The 17,500-nt window shown below is 52.4% G+C and overlaps 3 non-coding genes and 1 pseudogene across 3 annotated transcripts; all 4 read left to right on the top strand.

The window, feature by feature from the left end:
• Positions 1-5,491: 5,491 nt before the first annotated feature.
• Positions 5,492-5,610, top strand: LOC140352635 (5S ribosomal RNA). Its single transcript, XR_011925546.1, has one exon. It is a non-coding gene; the product is annotated as a 5S ribosomal RNA (ribosomal RNA).
• Positions 5,611-11,803: 6,193 nt separating this feature from the next.
• On the top strand, positions 11,804-11,922 carry LOC140352634 (5S ribosomal RNA). Its single transcript, XR_011925545.1, has one exon. It is a non-coding gene; the product is annotated as a 5S ribosomal RNA (ribosomal RNA).
• Positions 11,923-12,074: 152 nt separating this feature from the next.
• Positions 12,075-12,193, top strand: LOC140352779 (5S ribosomal RNA). Its single transcript, XR_011925685.1, has one exon. It is a non-coding gene; the product is annotated as a 5S ribosomal RNA (ribosomal RNA).
• Positions 12,194-12,360: 167 nt separating this feature from the next.
• LOC140352481 (5S ribosomal RNA) lies at positions 12,361-12,479 on the top strand (annotated as a pseudogene).
• Positions 12,480-17,500: the final 5,021 nt, after the last annotated feature.

Below are 17,500 nucleotides of genomic sequence, written 5' to 3'. Positions count from 1 at the left end.
GTCGTGTCCTTCATGGGGCTGCCGGCTTATATCGAGGACGAGGAGATCCTGGCCAAGCTCTACGCCTGGGGGGTCTCTGCGGTCTCCGAGGTGAGGAGGAGAATGTGGCCGGGGACGAACGTGGCGGACGGCACCAGGTTTGTACGGGTAAGGTTCACGGACACGGTGCAGTCCTTACCGTATTCTGTCAGGTTTGACACCGCGGGGGGCCCCGAGTACTTCAGGGTAATACACGACAGGCAGGTGCGGGTGTGTAGGGGGTGTCTCCAGCCTGGCCATATTCTGAGGGAGTGCCCTGACTTTCTGTGCCGCAACTGCGGGAGCCAGGGGCATTACGCGCGCGAGTGCGTCGCGCAGCGGGCCCCGAAGTGCAGAGAGTGCCGCATGTTCCGCCACTTATGTCCGTGTGGTGCGGGTGACAGAGAGGAGGACAGAGGGGAGGACAGAGGGGAGGACAGGGAGGACGCCATTGGAGGAGAGAGCAGTGACGTGGCCCAGAACGTGCCCGCAACTGCTCTCTCCGAAGTAGAGGAGTTTTTGGAGGAGGAGGCTGTGGAGGAGTCAGGGGAGCCAGAGGTGTCTGGCTCCTCTTGCTCCTCTGACTCCTCAGACGAGGAGGCGCCCGTCGCACTGGAGATGGTGCTCGGCTCAGCGCTGGCGTCTGGGAAGGTGGGAGCAGGACAAACTGCTCCTCCTGACCAGAGGGAGGGGACTCGTGAGGGTCCAACTCCTAAGCCCGTGGAGGAAGAGGCTGAACCCGGGAGGAGGATGGGTGCGGGACAGGCCCCGCATCTTACCTCCAAAGGGGGGGACATCACCACAGGGCTGGGTGATGATCCCAAGCTCCAGTCGGACGGTGGTAAGAGGGGACAGGTGGAGAAAAAGGAAAAGAAAGGGGCAAGACGCAGGAAGCAGGTGGCAGGAGACGGAGAGGGCGCTGCTGCTGAGAGCGGCTCTGCCTCCTCCGTTCCAACCACTTCAAAAGCGCCAGCAGAAAGCTCCATCAACCCACCATCCTCCACACGCAGCTCTGCCCCACGAGGTGAGCTCGAGACTGTTTTTAATGATGACTTCATGGATTTCTCCACCCGTGAAGTCAGAAAAAGAGTGTGGCAGTCGGATGCGACGGGCGCCAAAAAGAAGTCTAAATAAAAGATGGGTTACATCCTCCAAGGTCTCCTCTTAATGGCGTTCTCCTTGTCCTCTTGGAACGCAGGCGGCCTGCGGAGCCCAGTGCGGATGCAGAGCGCGTTACACTTTTCCAAGTGGGACGTGCTCTGCATCCAAGAAACGCACTGGGATGTCAGCCACGCGCAACAAGTGCGGAGCATGGGAGTAGGCTCTGTATTTTGGGCCCTGGGCACGGCGTGCTCGCGCGGTGTGGCCACGGTGGTGAGGCCTGGTGTCTTAGGCCAACCCACCCTGGTACACGCCGACCCAGAGGGCTCCTTCCTGGTCCTGGACTTCACGGACACAGTGAAGTTCAGACTAATTAACATCTACGCCCCGAACGATGATGGTCTGAGGAGGCAATTCTTCAAAAAAATATTTCGCTTTGCGAACGACAATACAATCATAATCGGTGACTTTAATACAACACTTTGCAAGACAGACATCGGCATTAACAACTCTTTTAAAAACAGCACTGCCAGGACAGCCCTGTTGGAAGAAGCCGCCAGCAGGAACCTGACGGAGGTGTGGCGGTTCGTCCACCCCTTCCTGAAGGATTTCTCCAGGCGGCAGGTCGTCCAGGGCGTCCTGAAGCAGTCCCGCATTGACCTCTGTTTTGCCTCCTCAGACCTGGCACAGAGAGTCAGTGGTGCTTCCTACAAGTGGTCAGGCTTGAGTGATCACTCCACTTTAGATATTTATTTTGGGTTAGTTTCATCACCGAGGAATGGAGGACTGTGGGTCCTAAACAGCTCCATCCTCGGTGATGAAACTTTTTGTAGGAAAATGGACTTTTTGTTTGATGTATTTGACATGGAGCTGGAGCTGATCGACAGCGTGGTCGATTGGTGGCCGACGGCAAAAACACGCATTAAAAAGCTCTGTGTCAATTACAGCAAACACAAGGCGTGGCTGTCGACCAGGAGGGAGACCGCTCTCCGCCAGCGCCTGCAGGTCCTGGACCAGGGCGCAGCTTCCACCACTGGCCCTGTGGATCCAGAGTACCTGGTGGTGCGCGCTGAGCTGGAGCAGCTGGAGGTAAGTAGGTGTCAGGGTGCAATTTTGAGGGCAAAAGCCAGACACACAGTCGAAGGAGAACGCTCGACAGCGTTCTTCTTCGGCTGTGAGAAGGTTACACAGGGAAAGATGCACATAGATAAGTTGATAGATAAGACAGGTAAGATTGTTTCCGAGGTAAGTGAGGTTTTAGAGACAGCGCAGGATTTCTATAGTAGGCTTTTTAGTTCAGACGGAGTGGCAGAGCAGGCTTTAGACCAGGCTGTAGGTGCTCTGGAGCGCACACTGAGCAGGGAGGCTAGGGAGCTGTGCGACGCGCCTCTGTCTCTCATGGAGATAGAGGCTGCAGTCAAGAGTTTAAATACAGGGAAAAGCCCCGGAGAGGACGGACTAACCTGTGAGTTTTTCAAGCGTTTCGCTTCCAGGTTAGCTCCGATCCTACTCCTATTATATCAGGATTTTGAGAGTGAGAGTAGAGTTGGCGATGGTTTTGCGATGAGTGTCGTCACTCTGCTTTTTAAGAAGGGCGACAGGAGCAGCCTCGCCAACTACAGGCCCATTAGCCTTTTGAACGTAGACTATAAAATTTTAGCAAAGGTATTAGCAGGTAGGTTAAAGCGTGTGATTGGATCCGTCATACACCCCTCGCAGGCCTACAGCGTCCCCGGGAGGGACATCTCAGACACAGTTTTGTCTCTGAGATATCTCCTTCGGCAGATGCACGCGACCGGTGGTATTCACGTTAGTGTAGACTTTAACAAGGCGTTCGACAGAGTTGAGCATTCGTTCCTCTGGACTGTATTAGGTAAGTTAGGTTTCGGCGAACGGTTTGTTAATTGGCTACAGCTCATCTATTCCTTTGCGGTCAGTAAGGTCAAAGTCAACGGGTTTCTAACTGACTCTTTCCCCTTAAAAAGATCAGTCAGGCAGGGCTGTCCCCTCTCGTCGCTCCTCTACAGCATCGCCGCTGAGCCTTTGGCGGCCATGTTGAGGGCGGACGCGGCGGTGAGGGGACTGACCACGCCTGCGGGTAGGGAAGTCAAAATTTTTCAGTACGCAGATGACACGAATCTGATCCTCCGAGACGTGGAGAGCCTGAACGCCTCTCTCCACGTGCTCAATGTTTACGGCCTCGCTTCAGGGGCCAAAATCAATTTCGATAAAACCACGGTTAAATTTTGCGGCAGCGTCACGCCTGTTCCTCTCCCTGTCCAGCTCCGGGAGGCCGGGGACTCCTACAAGGTCCTCGGCGTCCCCCTGGGCAGAGACGAGGAGGCGTGTCGTACTGCACTTTGGTCGCCTTTGTGCGAGAAAATTACAGCGCGCTTGAATTTTTGGAGACGTCGTAATCTGACATTAAAAGGTAAAGTCTTAGTTGTAAATTCTTTGTGCATGTCCATGTTGAACCATGCACTCTCCGTGTACGGCCTGCCGGGGGTCTATGCTAACAAATTAAGGTTAGTGATAAACCACTTTTTGTGGAATCGTGAGAGGGGCTTTATTGCACATAAGGTTATGATAGGTGAGTACGATCAGGGAGGTTTAAAGTTAGCAGATTTAGAGTTAAGGAAGAAGGCCTTCAGGCTGAAAACAATTCGGAAATTTCTAGACGTTGAGGTAGATGCTCCATGGAAGGATTATATAGGTGAGTTTGTTAATAGTCTAGGTAAGTTTGGTGTTTATAATTTGTGTTTGTTGCCCCCTGTTTCGGTCCTGGAAGGCCTCCCCCCCTTCGAGAGGGAACTCTTGGAGGCGTGGAGGACTTTCAGGCCCCTGACTGTGGCGGTTCCAGACAGCGGTGAGGGTCTCGCGCACATGCCCCTCCGTCATAACCCTGACTTGCTCTCCGCTCCCCCCGGGAAGCGCGAGTGCATGATCAGTGGGGCGATGGAGGAGGCTGGGCTGGAATATGTAGGTAAGGTATTTGACGTGAAAGGTAATTTTAGTGTAGATTACATAGGGAAGTGTTTTAGGTTAGCAGGTAAAGTGTTTAGGAAAAAGTATATTAGTGGTATGGTAAGTATTTTTAACAGGAATCTGGTCAGGCATTGGGGAAGCACTTTGGGCCAAATGGGGAGCACGACAGGTAAGTTGAATTTTAATGTATTTGTTAGCACGGGGAGGTTTAGGATTTTCACAGACCTACCCACCCGCATCCTGTATCAGTTGTTGTTGCCAGGAGTGCTCGGGCGTCCCGCCTCGGAACACAAATGGTCATTAACATTCCCCGCACGCACCATCGCAACCATCTGGGCCAACATCTTTAATTGGTACACCCCACATAACGTAGGTCATTTTGACTTCAGATTTAGACACAGGATCGTCTTTACATCCGCAGCACTGCACGCATTTCTTCCCGACAGCTACGCTGCGGACTGCCCCGTGTGCCACGGACCCCCCGAGACCCTGGAGCACATGCTGTACACCTGCCCGGCCGTCCGCCCGTTCTGGTCCCGACTGCAGGACCTCCTCGCTCGGAGGCTGTCCTGGAGGCTCCCACCGCCGGCGGCCCTAGGAGGGGACGACCAGGAGCCCTGGCTCCTCCTCTTTGGTCCCGGACAGAGTCGCTCTGGAGCCAACACCCATCTCGCCCGACTAACCCTCTCCATAGCCCGGTACACATTATATCTCAACAGGAACATCCATCTCCGTGACAATAAAACAGCAGCACCCTGGCCCATCTTCAAAGGACTCTTGGCCGCACACCTCCGACACCTCCACATGGCAGCAGAGCACCGGTTCATCACCCACCTCGTCCCCCACAACACCCTGATCCACCTCACACCCTCTGGAAACCTGGACATCCTCTTCTGACCCCGGCATCACCCCCCCCAACCACGGCATCACCCCCCATCACTGAAGAATGTTTGGAGAATGATTGTGTGTTTGATTTTCTGTAATTTTTTGTCTCGTCTCCCCCTGCCCTTGTGTATCCTATTCCCTTGCCCTTGTGTGTCATGTATGTCTGTACATTCATGTAAATATATGTAAATACTTGTTTTAAGATGTTTTTGATAATAAAAGATAAAAAAAAAAAAAAAAAAAAAAAAAAAAGACCAGCCCGATCTCGTCTGATCTCGGAAGCCAAGCAGGGTTGGGCCTGGTTAGTACTTGGATGGGAGACCGCCTGGGAATACCAGGTGCTGTGAGCATTTTCACACTTTTTCACCTGTCAAAAAAAAAAAAAAAAAAAGAAGTTTTTCATTGAGATATCCCAAATTTGACCGAGCAAGTGGCGTGAAGGTACTCTTCACGAAAAGACAGTGTTTGATATAAAAAAGGCCGTTTTGACCTGGAACATTTCGCTCACGGCCATACCACCCTGGACCAGCCCGATCTCGTCTGATCTCGGAAGCCAAGCAGGGTTGGGCCTGGTTAGTACTTGGATGGGAGACCGCCTGGGAATACCAGGTGCTGTGAGCATTTTCACACTTTTTCACCTGTCAAAAAAAAAAAAAAAAAAAGAAGTTTTTCATTGAGATATCCCAAATTTGACCGAGCAAGTGGCGTGAAGGTACTCTTCACGAAAAGACAGTGTTTGATATAAAAAAGGCCGTTTTGACCTGGAACATTTCGCTCACGGCCATACCACCCTGGACCCGCCCCTTTGCAATCAGTGCAGGTGCGTGCAATTTGTGGTGTGCTGCATGGTCTGGAGCTGGGGGTTTTGGGAGTTTTTTTTGAGTTTTTAATCGTTATTTTGGTCATTTTCATTTACTTTTTTCAGTTCTTTTGTTTGTTCCCCTCCCAGTAAACTTACTGGGAGGTGGATTTTTTGTTTTTTGTGAGCATGGCTCAAAGGACGGACAACACGGCATCGGACACTGGAATGGACACGACAAAGGCAAGACAAAGTTTGAAAGAATCTGTAAATAATAGAAAGAACGAAGAAAGAAGAATGAAATTTATGAAAGAACTCACTGTGGTGTTGGAGTTGACGGAGGGAGCACAAATCACGCCACTAGCTTTTTTGAAATCGACTCAGGAGGTGTGCGGCTCCATAGTAGCGTGCAGACTCATCTCGAAGGACAAATATGAAGTAACCGTCAGTACCACTAAAGCGAAGGAGCGGCTCCTGGACGGGTACTGCATTGGAGGAGTCAGGGTTCACGCCCGTGACATCTCGGTGGATGAGCTGGTCGTGTCCTTCATGGGGCTGCCGGCTTATATCGAGGACGAGGAGATCCTGGCCAAGCTCTACGCCTGGGGGGTCTCTGCGGTCTCCGAGGTGAGGAGGAGAATGTGGCCGGGGACGAACGTGGCGGACGGCACCAGGTTTGTACGGGTAAGGTTCACGGACACGGTGCAGTCCTTACCGTATTCTGTCAGGTTTGACACCGCGGGGGGCCCCGAGTACTTCAGGGTAATACACGACAGGCAGGTGCGGGTGTGTAGGGGGTGTCTCCAGCCTGGCCATATTCTGAGGGAGTGCCCTGACTTTCTGTGCCGCAACTGCGGGAGCCAGGGGCATTACGCGCGCGAGTGCGTCGCGCAGCGGGCCCCGAAGTGCAGAGAGTGCCGCATGTTCCGCCACTTATGTCCGTGTGGTGCGGGTGACAGAGAGGAGGACAGAGGGGAGGACAGAGGGGAGGACAGGGAGGACGCCATTGGAGGAGAGAGCAGTGACGTGGCCCAGAACGTGCCCGCAACTGCTCTCTCCGAAGTAGAGGAGTTTTTGGAGGAGGAGGCTGTGGAGGAGTCAGGGGAGCCAGAGGTGTCTGGCTCCTCTTGCTCCTCTGACTCCTCAGACGAGGAGGCGTCCGTCGCACTGGAGATGGTGCTCGGCTCAGCGCTGGCGTCTGGGAAGGTGGGAGCAGGACAAACTGCTCCTCCTGACCAGAGGGAGGGGACTCGTGAGGGTCCAACTCCTAAGCCCGTGGAGGAAGAGGCTGAACCCGGGAGGAGGATGGGTGCGGGACAGGCCCCGCATCTTACCTCCAAAGGGGGGGACATCACCACAGGACTGGGTGATGATCCCAAGCTCCAGTCGGACGGTGGTAAGAGGGGACAGGTGGAGAAGAAGGATAAGAAAGGGGCAAGACGCAGGAAGCAGGTGGCAGGAGACGGAGAGGGCGCTGCTGCTGAGAGCGGCTCTGCCTCCTCCGTTCCAACCACTTCAAAAGCGCCAGCAGAAAGCTCCATCAACCCACCATCCTCCACACGCAGCTCTGCCCCACGAGGTGAGCTCGAGACTGTTTTTAATGATGACTTCATGGATTTCTCCACCCGTGAAGTCAGAAAAAGAGTGTGGCAGTCGGATGCGACGGGCGCCAAAAAGAAGTCTAAATAAAAGATGGGTTACATCCTCCAAGGTCTCCTCTTAATGGCGTTCTCCTTGTCCTCTTGGAACGCAGGCGGCCTGCGGAGCCCAGTGCGGATGCAGAGCGCGTTACACTTTTCCAAGTGGGACGTGCTCTGCATCCAAGAAACGCACTGGGATGTCAGCCACGCGCAACAAGTGCGGAGCATGGGAGTAGGCTCTGTATTTTGGGCCCTGGGCACGGCGTGCTCGCGCGGTGTGGCCACGGTGGTGAGGCCTGGTGTCTTAGGCCAACCCACCCTGGTACACGCCGACCCAGAGGGCTCCTTCCTGGTCCTGGACTTCACGGACACAGTGAAGTTCAGACTAATTAACATCTACGCCCCGAACGATGATGGTCTGAGGAGGCAATTCTTCAAAAAAATATTTCGCTTTGCGAACGACAATACAATCATAATCGGTGACTTTAATACAACACTTTGCAAGACAGACATCGGCATTAACAACTCTTTTAAAAACAGCACTGCCAGGACAGCCCTGTTGGAAGAAGCCGCCAGCAGGAACCTGACGGAGGTGTGGCGGTTCGTCCACCCCTTCCTGAAGGATTTCTCCAGGCGGCAGGTCGTCCAGGGCGTCCTGAAGCAGTCCCGCATTGACCTCTGTTTTGCCTCCTCAGACCTGGCACAGAGAGTCAGTGGTGCTTCCTACAAGTGGTCAGGCTTGAGTGATCACTCCACTTTAGATATTTATTTTGGGTTAGTTTCATCACCGAGGAATGGAGGACTGTGGGTCCTAAACAGCTCCATCCTCGGTGATGAAACTTTTTGTAGGAAAATGGACTTTTTGTTTGATGTATTTGACATGGAGCTGGAGCTGATCGACAGCGTGGTCGATTGGTGGCCGACGGCAAAAACACGCATTAAAAAGCTCTGTGTCAATTACAGCAAACACAAGGCGTGGCTGTCGACCAGGAGGGAGACCGCTCTCCGCCAGCGCCTGCAGGTCCTGGACCAGGGCGCAGCTTCCACCACTGGCCCTGTGGATCCAGAGTACCTGGTGGTGCGCGCTGAGCTGGAGCAGCTGGAGGTAAGTAGGTGTCAGGGTGCAATTTTGAGGGCAAAAGCCAGACACACAGTCGAAGGAGAACGCTCGACAGCGTTCTTCTTCGGCTGTGAGAAGGTTACACAGGGAAAGATGCACATAGATAAGTTGATAGATAAGACAGGTAAGATTGTTTCCGAGGTAAGTGAGGTTTTAGAGACAGCGCAGGATTTCTATAGTAGGCTTTTTAGTTCAGACGGAGTGGCAGAGCAGGCTTTAGACCAGGCTGTAGGTGCTCTGGAGCGCACACTGAGCAGGGAGGATAGGGAGCTGTGCGACGCGCCTCTGTCTCTCATGGAGATAGAGGCTGCAGTCAAGAGTTTAAATACAGGGAAAAGCCCCGGAGAGGACGGACTAACCTGTGAGTTTTTCAAGCGTTTCGCTTCCAGGTTAGCTCCGATCCTACTCCTATTATATCAGGATTTTGAGAGTGAGAGTAGAGTTGGCGATGGTTTTGCGATGAGTGTCGTCACTCTGCTTTTTAAGAAGGGCGACAGGAGCAGCCTCGCCAACTACAGGCCCATTAGCCTTTTGAACGTAGACTATAAAATTTTAGCAAAGGTATTAGCAGGTAGGTTAAAGCGTGTGATTGGATCCGTCATACACCCCTCGCAGGCCTACAGCGTCCCCGGGAGGGACATCTCAGACACAGTTTTGTCTCTGAGATATCTCCTTCGGCAGATGCACGCGACCGGTGGTATTCACGTTAGTGTAGACTTTAACAAGGCGTTCGACAGAGTTGAGCATTCGTTCCTCTGGACTGTATTAGGTAAGTTAGGTTTCGGCGAACGGTTTGTTAATTGGCTACAGCTCATCTATTCCTTTGCGGTCAGTAAGGTCAAAGTCAACGGGTTTCTAACTGACTCTTTCCCCTTAAAAAGATCAGTCAGGCAGGGCTGTCCCCTCTCGTCGCTCCTCTACAGCATCGCCGCTGAGCCTTTGGCGGCCATGTTGAGGGCGGACGCGGCGGTGAGGGGACTGACCACGCCTGCGGGTAGGGAAGTCAAAATTTTTCAGTACGCAGATGACACGAATCTGATCCTCCGAGACGTGGAGAGCCTGAACGCCTCTCTCCACGTGCTCAATGTTTACGGCCTCGCTTCAGGGGCCAAAATCAATTTCGATAAAACCACGGTTAAATTTTGCGGCAGCGTCACGCCTGTTCCTCTCCCTGTCCAGCTCCGGGAGGCGGGGGACTCCTACAAGGTCCTCGGCGTCCCCCTGGGCAGAGACGAGGAGGCGTGTCGTACTGCACTTTGGTCGCCTTTGTGCGAGAAAATTACAGCGCGCTTGAATTTTTGGAGACGTCGTAATCTGACATTAAAAGGTAAAGTCTTAGTTGTAAATTCTTTGTGCATGTCCATGTTGAACCATGCACTCTCCGTGTACGGCCTGCCGGGGGTCTATGCTAACAAATTAAGGTTAGTGATAAACCACTTTTTGTGGAATCGTGAGAGGGGCTTTATTGCACATAAGGTTATGATAGGTGAGTACGATCAGGGAGGTTTAAAGTTAGCAGATTTAGAGTTAAGGAAGAAGGCCTTCAGGCTGAAAACAATTCGGAAATTTCTAGACGTTGAGGTAGATGCTCCATGGAAGGATTATATAGGTGAGTTTGTTAATAGTCTAGGTAAGTTTGGTGTTTATAATTTGTGTTTGTTGCCCCCTGTTTCGGTCCTGGAGGGCCTCCCCCCCTTCGAGAGGGAACTCTTGGAGGCGTGGAGGACTTTCAGGCCCCTGACTGTGGCGGTTCCAGACAGCGGTGAGGGTCTCGCGCACATGCCCCTCCGTCATAACCCTGACTTGCTCTCCGCTCCCCCCGGGAAGCGCGAGTGCATGATCAGTGGGGCGATGGAGGAGGCTGGGCTGGAATATGTAGGTAAGGTATTTGACGTGAAAGGTAATTTTAGTGTAGATTACATAGGGAAGTGTTTTAGGTTAGCAGGTAAAGTGTTTAGGAGAAAGTATATTAGTGGTATGGTAAGTATTTTTAACAGGAATCTGGTCAGGCATTGGGGAAGCACTTTGGGCCAAATGGGGAGCACGACAGGTAAGTTGAATTTTAATGTATTTGTTAGCACGGGGAGGTTTAGGATTTTCACAGACCTACCCACCCGCATCCTGTATCAGTTGTTGTTGCCGGGAGTGCTCGGGCGTCCCGCCTCGGAACACAAATGGTCATTAACATTCCCCGCACGCACCATCGCAACCATCTGGGCCAACATCTTTAATTGGTACACCCCACATAACGTAGGTCATTTTGACTTCAGATTTAGACACAGGATCGTCTTTACATCCGCAGCACTGCACGCATTTCTTCCCGACAGCTACGCTGCGGACTGCCCCGTGTGCCACGGACCCCCCGAGACCCTGGAGCACATGCTGTACACCTGCCCGGCCGTCCGCCCGTTCTGGTCCCGACTGCAGGACCTCCTCGCTCGGAGGCTGTCCTGGAGGCTCCCACCGCCGGCGGCCCTAGGAGGGGACGACCAGGAGCCCTGGCTCCTCCTCTTTGGTCCCGGACAGAGTCGCTCTGGAGCCAACACCCATCTCGCCCGACTAACCCTCTCCATAGCCCGGTACACATTATATCTCAACAGGAACATCCATCTCCGTGACAATAAAACAGCAGCACCCTGGCCCATCTTCAAAGGACTCTTGGCCGCACACCTCCGACACCTCCACATGGCAGCAGAGCACCGGTTCATCACCCACCTCGTCCCCCACAACACCCTGATCCACCTCACACCCTCTGGAAACCTGGACATCCTCTTCTGACCCCGGCATCACCCCCCCCAACCACGGCATCACCCCCCATCACTGAAGAATGTTTGGAGAATGATTGTGTGTTTGATTTTCTGTAAATTTTTGTCTCGTCTCCCCCTGCCCTTGTGTATCCCATTCCCTTGCCCTTGTGTGTCATGTATGTCTGTACATTCATGTAAATATATGTAAATACTTGTTTTAAGATGTTTTTGATAATAAAAGATAAAAAAAAAAAAAAAGACCAGCCCGATCTCGTCTGATCTCGGAAGCCAAGCAGGGTTGGGCCTGGTTAGTACTTGGATGGGAGACCGCCTGGGAATACCAGGTGCTGTGAGCATTTTCACACTTTTTCACCTGTCAAAAAAAAAAAAAAAAAAAGAAGTTTTTCATTGAGATATCCCAAATTTGACCGAGCAAGTGGCGTGAAGGTACTCTTCACGAAAAGACAGTGTTTGATATAAAAAAGGCCGTTTTGACCTGGAACATTTCGCTCACGGCCATACCACCCTGGACCAGCCCGATCTCGTCTGATCTCGGAAGCCAAGCAGGGTTGGGCCTGGTTAGTACTTGGATGGGAGACCGCCTGGGAATACCAGGTGCTGTGAGCATTTTCACACTTTTTCACCTGTCAAAAAAAAAAAAAAAAAAAGAAGTTTTTCATTGAGATATCCCAAATTTGACCGAGCAAGTGGCGTGAAGGTACTCTTCACGAAAAGACAGTGTTTGATATAAAAAAGGCCGTTTTGACCTGGAACATTTCGCTCACGGCCATACCACCCTGGACCAGCCCGATCTCGTCTGATCTCGGAAGCCAAGCAGGGTTGGGCCTGGTTAGTACTTGGATGGGCGACCGCCTGGGAATACCAGGTGCTGTGAGCATTTTCACACTTTTTCACCTGTCAAAAAAAAAAAAAAAAAAAAAAAAGAAGTTTTTCATTGAGATATCCCAATTTTGACCGAGCAAGTGGCGTGAAGGTACTCTTCACGAAAAGACAGTGTTTGATGCAAAAAAAGCCGTTTATACGAGTTTTGACCTGGAACATTTCGCTCACGGCCATACCACCCTGGACCAGCACGATCTCGTCTGATCTCGGAAGCCAAGCAGGGTTAGGCCTGGTTAGTACTTGGATGGGCGACCGCCGGGGAATACCAGGTGCTGTGAGCATTTTCACACTTTTTCACCTGTCAAAAAAAAAAAAAAAAAAAGAAGTTTTTCATTGAGATATCCCAATTTTGACCGAGCAAGTGGCGTGAAGGTACTCTTCACGAAAAGACAGTGTTTGATATAAAAAAGGCCGTTTTGACCTGGAACATTTCGCTCACGGCCATACCACCCTGGACCCGCCCCTTTGCAATCAGTGCAGGTGCGTGCAATTTGTGGTGTGCTGCATGGTCTGGAGCTGGAGGTTTGGGAGTTTTTTTTGAGTTTTTAATCGTTATTTTGGTCATTTTCATTTACTTTTTTCAGTTCTTTTGTTTGTTCCCCTCCCAGTAAACTTACTGGGAGGTGGATTTTTTGTTTTTTGTGAGCATGGCTCAAAGGACGGACAACACGGCATCGGACACTGGAATGGACACGACAAAGGCAAGACAAAGTTTGAAAGAATCTGTAAATAATAGAAAGAACGAAGAAAGAAGAATGAAATTTATGAAAGAACTCACTGTGGTGTTGGAGTTGACGGAGGGAGCACAAATCACGCCACTTGCATTCTTAAAAGCGACACAGGAGGTGTGCGGCTCCATAGTAGCATGCAGACTCATCTCGAAGGACAAATATGAAGTAACCGTCAGTACCACCAAAGCGAAGGAGCGGCTCCTGGACGGGTACTGCATTGGAGGAGTCAGGGTTCACGCCCGTGACATCTCGGTGGATGAGCTGGTCGTGTCCTTCATGGGGCTGCCGGCTTATATCGAGGACGAGGAGATCCTGGCCAAGCTCTACGCCTGGGGGGTCTCTGCGGTCTCCGAGGTGAGGAGGAGAATGTGGCCGGGGACGAACGTGGCGGACGGCACCAGGTTTGTACGGGTAAGGTTCACGGACACGGTGCAGTCCTTACCGTATTCTGTCAGGTTTGACACCGCGGGGGGCCCCGAGTACTTCAGGGTAATACACGACAGGCAGGTGCGGGTGTGTAGGGGGTGTCTCCAGCCTGGCCATATTCTGAGGGAGTGCCCTGACTTTCTGTGCCGCAACTGCGGGAGCCAGGGGCATTACGCGCGCGAGTGCGTCGCGCAGCGGGCCCCGAAGTGCAGAGAGTGCCGCATGTTCCGCCACTTATGTCCGTGTGGTGCGGGTGACAGAGAGGAGGACAGAGGGGAGGACAGAGGGGAGGACAGGGAGGACGCCATTGGAGGAGAGAGCAGTGACGTGGCCCAGAACGTGCCCGCAACTGCTCTCTCCGAAGTAGAGGAGTTTTTGGAGGAGGAGGCTGTGGAGGAGTCAGGGGAGCCAGAGGTGTCTGGCTCCTCTTGCTCCTCTGACTCCTCAGACGAGGAGGCGTCCGTCGCACTGGAGATGGTGCTCGGCTCAGCGCTGGCGTCTGGGAAGGTGGGAGCAGGACAAACTGCTCCTCCTGACCAGAGGGAGGGGACTCGTGAGGGTCCAACTCCTAAGCCCGTGGAGGAAGAGGCTGAACCCGGGAGGAGGATGGGTGCGGGACAGGCCCCGCATCTTACCTCCAAAGGGGGGGACATCACCACAGGGCTGGGTGATGATCCCAAGCTCCAGTCGGACGGTGGTAAGAGGGGACAGGTGGAGAAGAAGGATAAGAAAGGGGCAAGACGCAGGAAGCAGGTGGCAGGAGACGGAGAGGGCGCTGCTGCTGAGAGCGGCTCTGCCTCCTCCGTTCCAACCACCTCAAAAGCGCCAGCAGAAAGCTCCATCAACCCACCATCCTCCACACGCAGCTCTGCCCCACGAGGTGAGCTCGAGACTGTTTTTAATGATGACTTCATGGATTTCTCCACCCGTGAAGTCAGAAAAAGAGTGTGGCAGTCGGATGCGACGGGCGCCAAAAAGAAGTCTAAATAAAAGATGGGTTACATCCTCCAAGGTCTCCTCTTAATGGCGTTCTCCTTGTCCTCTTGGAACGCAGGCGGCCTGCGGAGCCCAGTGCGGATGCAGAGCGCGTTACACTTTTCCAAGTGGGACGTGCTCTGCATCCAAGAAACGCACTGGGATGTCAGCCACGCGCAACAAGTGCGGAGCATGGGAGTGGGCTCTGTATTTTGGGCCCTGGGCACGGCGTGCTCGCGCGGTGTGGCCACGGTGGTGAGGCCTGGTGTCTTAGGCCAACCCACCCTGGTACACGCCGACCCAGAGGGCTCCTTCCTGGTCCTGGACTTCACGGACACAGTGAAGTTCAGACTAATTAACATCTACGCCCCGAACAATGATGGTCTGAGGAGGCAATTCTTCAAAAAAATATTTCGCTTTGCGAACGACACTACAATCATAATCGGTGACTTTAATACAACACTTTGCAAGACAGACATCGGCATTAACAACTCTTTTAAAAACAGCACTGCCAGGACAGCCCTGTTGGAAGAAGCCGCCAGCAGGAACCTGACGGAGGTGTGGCGGTTCGTCCACCCCTTCCTGAAGGATTTCTCCAGGCGGCAGGTCGTCCAGGGCGTCCTGAAGCAGTCCCGCATTGACCTCTGTTTTGCCTCCTCAGACCTGGCACAGAGAGTCAGTGGTGCTTCCTACAAGTGGTCAGGCTTGAGTGATCACTCCACTTTAGATATTTATTTTGGGTTAGTTTCATCACCGAGGAATGGAGGACTGTGGGTCCTAAACAGCTCCATCCTCGGTGATGAAACTTTTTGTAGGAAAATGGACTTTTTGTTTGATGTATTTGACATGGAGCTGGAGCTGATCGACAGCGTGGTCGATTGGTGGCCGACGGCAAAAACACGCATTAAAAAGCTCTGTGTCAATTACAGCAAACACAAGGCGTGGCTGTCGACCAGGAGGGAGACCGCTCTCCGCCAGCGCCTGCAGGTCCTGGACCAGGGCGCAGCTTCCACCACTGGCCCTGTGGATCCAGAGTACCTGGTGGTGCGCGCTGAGCTGGAGCAGCTGGAGGTAAGTAGGTGTCAGGGTGCAATTTTGAGGGCAAAAGCCAGACACACAGTCGAAGGAGAACGCTCGACAGCGTTCTTCTTCGGCTGTGAGAAGGTTACACAGGGAAAGATGCACATAGATAAGTTGATAGATAAGACAGGTAAGATTGTTTCCGAGGTAAGTGAGGTTTTAGAGACAGCGCAGGATTTCTATAGTAGGCTTTTTAGTTCAGACGGAGTGGCAGAGCAGGCTTTAGACCAGGCTGTAGGTGCTCTGGAGCGCACACTGAGCAGGGAGGATAGGGAGCTGTGCGACGCGCCTCTGTCTCTCATGGAGATAGAGGCTGCAGTCAAGAGTTTAAATACAGGGAAAAGCCCCGGAGAGGACGGACTAACCTGTGAGTTTTTCAAGCGTTTCGCTTCCAGGTTAGCTCCGATCCTACTCCTATTATATCAGGATTTTGAGAGTGAGAGTAGAGTTGGCGATGGTTTTGCGATGAGTGTCGTCACTCTGCTTTTTAAGAAGGGCGACAGGAGCAGCCTCGCCAACTACAGGCCCATTAGCCTTTTGAACGTAGACTATAAAATTTTAGCAAAGGTATTAGCAGGTAGGTTAAAGCGTGTGATTGGATCCGTCATACACCCCTCGCAGGCCTACAGCGTCCCCGGGAGGGACATCTCAGACACAGTTTTGTCTCTGAGATATCTCCTTCGGCAGATGCACGCGACCGGTGGTATTCACGTTAGTGTAGACTTTAACAAGGCGTTCGACAGAGTTGAGCATTCGTTCCTCTGGACTGTATTAGGTAAGTTAGGTTTCGGCGAACGGTTTGTTAATTGGCTACAGCTCATCTATTCCTTTGCGGTCAGTAAGGTCAAAGTCAACGGGTTTCTAACTGACTCTTTCCCCTTAAAAAGATCAGTCAGGCAGGGCTGTCCCCTCTCGTCGCTCCTCTACAGCATCGCCGCTGAGCCTTTGGCGGCCATGTTGAGGGCGGACGCGGCGGTGAGGGGACTGACCACGCCTGCGGGTAGGGAAGTCAAAATTTTTCAGTACGCAGATGACACGAATCTGATCCTCCGAGACGTGGAGAGCCTGAACGCCTCTCTCCACGTGCTCAATGTTTACGGCCTCGCTTCAGGGGCCAAAATCAATTTCGATAAAACCACGGTTAAATTTTGCGGCAGCGTCACGCCTGTTCCTCTCCCTGTCCAGCTCCGGGAGGCGGGGGACTCCTACAAGGTCCTCGGCGTCCCCCTGGGCAGAGACGAGGAGGCGTGTCGTACTGCACTTTGGTCGCCTTTGTGCGAGAAAATTACAGCGCGCTTGAATTTTTGGAGACGTCGTAATCTGACATTAAAAGGTAAAGTCTTAGTTGTAAATTCTTTGTGCATGTCCATGTTGAACCATGCACTCTCCGTGTACGGCCTGCCGGGGGTCTATGCTAACAAATTAAGGTTAGTGATAAACCACTTTTTGTGGAATCGTGAGAGGGGCTTTATTGCACATAAGGTTATGATAGGTGAGTACGATCAGGGAGGTTTAAAGTTAGCAGATTTAGAGTTAAGGAAGAAGGCCTTCAGGCTGAAAACAATTCGGAAATTTCTAGACGTTGAGGTAGATGCTCCATGGAAGGATTATATAGGTGAGTTTGTTAATAGTCTAGGTAAGTTTGGTGTTTATAATTTGTGTTTGTTGCCCCCTGTTTCGGTCCTGGAGGGCCTCCCCCCCTTCGAGAGGGAACTCTTGGAGGCGTGGAGGACTTTCAGGCCCCTGACTGTGGCGGTTCCAGACAGCGGTGAGGGTCTCGCGCACATGCCCCTCCGTCATAACCCTGACTTGCTCTCCGCTCCCCCCGGGAAGCGCGAGTGCATGATCAGTGGGGCGATGGAGGAGGCTGGGCTGGAATATGTAGGTAAGGTATTTGACGTGAAAGGTAATTTTAGTGTAGATTACATAGGGAAGTGTTTTAGGTTAGCAGGTAAAGTGTTTAGGAGAAAGTATATTAGTGGTATGGTAAGTATTTTTAACAGGAATCTGGTCAGGCATTGGGGAAGCACTTTGGGCCAAATGGGGAGCACGACAGGTAAGTTGAATTTTAATGTATTTGTTAGCACGGG

This window comes from Eucyclogobius newberryi, unplaced genomic scaffold (genome assembly GCF_026437365.1).
Source record: "Eucyclogobius newberryi isolate DKJ021-1_F unplaced genomic scaffold, fEucNew1.0.hap1 SCAF_86, whole genome shotgun sequence".
Taxonomy (NCBI): domain Eukaryota; kingdom Metazoa; phylum Chordata; class Actinopteri; order Gobiiformes; family Gobiidae; genus Eucyclogobius; species Eucyclogobius newberryi.
Note: the sequence above shows the minus strand (reverse complement) of the source record. Positions and strands in the feature narration are given on the sequence as shown.